Genomic DNA, 2500 nt, shown 5'->3' on the forward strand with positions numbered 1-2500 from the left:
TTATGTTGTGTATTACATCATGTTTTATGTTGTGTATTACATCATGTTTTATGTTGTGTATTACATCGTGTTTTATGTTGTGTATTACATCATGTTTTATGTTGTGTATTACATCGTGTTTTATGTTGTGTATTACATCATGTTTTATGTTGTGTATTACATCATGTTTTATGTTGTCATGTTTTATGTTGTGTATTACATCATGTTTTATGTTGTGTATTACATCATGTTTTATGTTGTGTATTACATCATGTTTTATGTTGTGTATTACATCGTGTTTTATGTTGTCATGTTTTATGTTGTGTATTACATCATGCTTTATGTTGTGTATTACATCATGTTTTATGTTGTGTATTACATCATGTTTTATGTTGTGTATTACATCATGTTTTATGTTGTGTATTACATCATGTTTTATGTTGTGTATTACATCACGTTTTATGTTGTGTATTACATCATGTTTTATGTTGTGTATTACATCATGTTTTATGTTGTGTATTACATCATGTTTTATGTTGTGTATTACATCGTGTTTTATGTTGTCATGTTTTATGTTGTGTATTACATCATGTTTTATGTTGTGTATTACATCATGTTTTATGTTGTGTATTACATCATGTTTTATGTTGTGTATTACATCATGTTTTATGTTGTCATGTTTTATGTTGTGTATTACATCATGTTTTATGTTGTGTATTACATCATGTTTTATGTTGTGTATTACATCATGTTTTATGTTGTGTATTACATCATGTTTTATGTTGTCATTTTTTATGTTGTGTATTACATCATGTTTTATGTTGTGTATTACATCATGTTTTATGTTGTGTATTACATCATGTTTTATGTTGTGTATTACATCATGTTTTATGTTGTGTATTACATCATGTTTTATGTTGTGTATTACATCATGTTTTATGTTGTGTATTACATCATGTTTTATGTTGTGTATTACATCGTGTTTTATGTTGTCATGTTTTATGTTGTGTATTACATCATGTTTTATGTTGTGTATTACATCATGTAGTATGTTGTGTATTACATCATGTTTTATGTTGTGTATTACATCATGTTTTATGTTGTGTATTACATCGTGTTTTATGTTGTGTATTACATCATGTTTTATGTTGTGTATTACATCATGTTTTATGTTGTGTATTACATCATGTTTTATGTTGTGTATTACATCATGTTTTATGTTGTGTATTACATCATGTTTTATGTTGTGTATTACATCATGTTTTATGTTGTGTATTACATCATGTTTTATGTTGTGTATTACATCATGTTTTATGTTGTGTATTACATCATGTTTTATGTTGTCATGTTTTATGTTGTGTATTACATCATGTTTTATGTTGTGTATTACATCATGTTTTATGTTGTGTATTACATCGTGTTTTATGTTGTGTCTGGACACCAGGAAGAGTAGTTGTAACTTTTGCAACAGCTAATGGGGATCCTAACAACTTCAGAAATAAGTAAATGACCTAACAATCCAGACAGACAGTTCCCCACGGACACACAGAGGAGTGCATACACACACATAAATGCACGTACACTCTCCCATAGGGCACACACATGATAACACTGATCACACTGATCATATGGATCACACATGATCACACGGATCACACATGATCACACTAATCTCACATATCACACTGATCACACTACAGTACTGTACATATGCACTTTAGAGTATCAATCATTCTCTTTCTCTCTCTCTCACACACACACACACACACACACACACACACACACCATGAAGAGGACCTGCCACACACACCGTGCATTCCAACAGAATAGATAGAGGTATGAGGGCAAGCATGACAGTGAACTCAATCCCCCCTTTGAAGTTGCAATAAACACACACAAATAGACACCACACACACACACACACACACACACACACACTCATAACCATTACATACCCAGCTCAGCATCAAGTTTGGAGGTCGTCCAGTGACAATGAGCTCAGGGAAGTCAATCACTCAGTGTGTATGTGTGTGTGTGTGTGTCTGTGTGTGTGTGTGTGTGTGTGTGTGTGTGTGTGTGTGTGTGTGTGTGTGTGCGTGCGTGCGTGCGTGTGTGTGTCAGTCATTCAGTGCCTGTGGATGCAGTATGTCAGGGAGTGGGGGGACAGAAATAGCCCCCCAGGGATGTCACACCGCCCGTGTCACTTCCTGTAGCGTCCGCGACCGAGGAGATAGAATCTACGGTGACCCCTGGCAAACATCCCGGCCCTGTCAGGACACACACACACAAATGCATAAACACACACGCAGATGCACACACACAGGCACGCACAAACTAATGCACACTCATGCAAACACACACACACACATACAGAAATGTGCAGACACACACATGCACACACACAGAGACACCTATTCAGGAAACTAGTGAGCTTCCTGTAAATGAGGTCAGAGTCGGACACATAAGCTAAGATATAAAACTGACAGATAGTCTTACACTGTGGGACCACTGCAGGCTCTCC

General features: G+C 35.3%; 1 protein-coding gene across 1 annotated transcript in view; it reads left to right on the forward strand.

Annotated features, from left to right (window-relative positions):
- Positions 1-2467: 2467 nt before the first annotated feature.
- LOC118938189 (uncharacterized) overlaps positions 2468-2500 on the forward strand; it is a 20670-nt gene continuing 20637 nt past the window's right edge. Inside the window, exon 1 of the mRNA XM_036940126.2 lies at positions 2468-2500. This exon is cut by the window's right edge and continues 1453 nt beyond it. The gene's annotated coding sequence lies outside the window, so the exon portion shown is untranslated.

This window comes from Oncorhynchus mykiss, chromosome 13 (genome assembly GCF_057628025.1).
Source record: "Oncorhynchus mykiss isolate SJ-2025 chromosome 13, ASM5762802v1, whole genome shotgun sequence".
Taxonomy (NCBI): domain Eukaryota; kingdom Metazoa; phylum Chordata; class Actinopteri; order Salmoniformes; family Salmonidae; genus Oncorhynchus; species Oncorhynchus mykiss.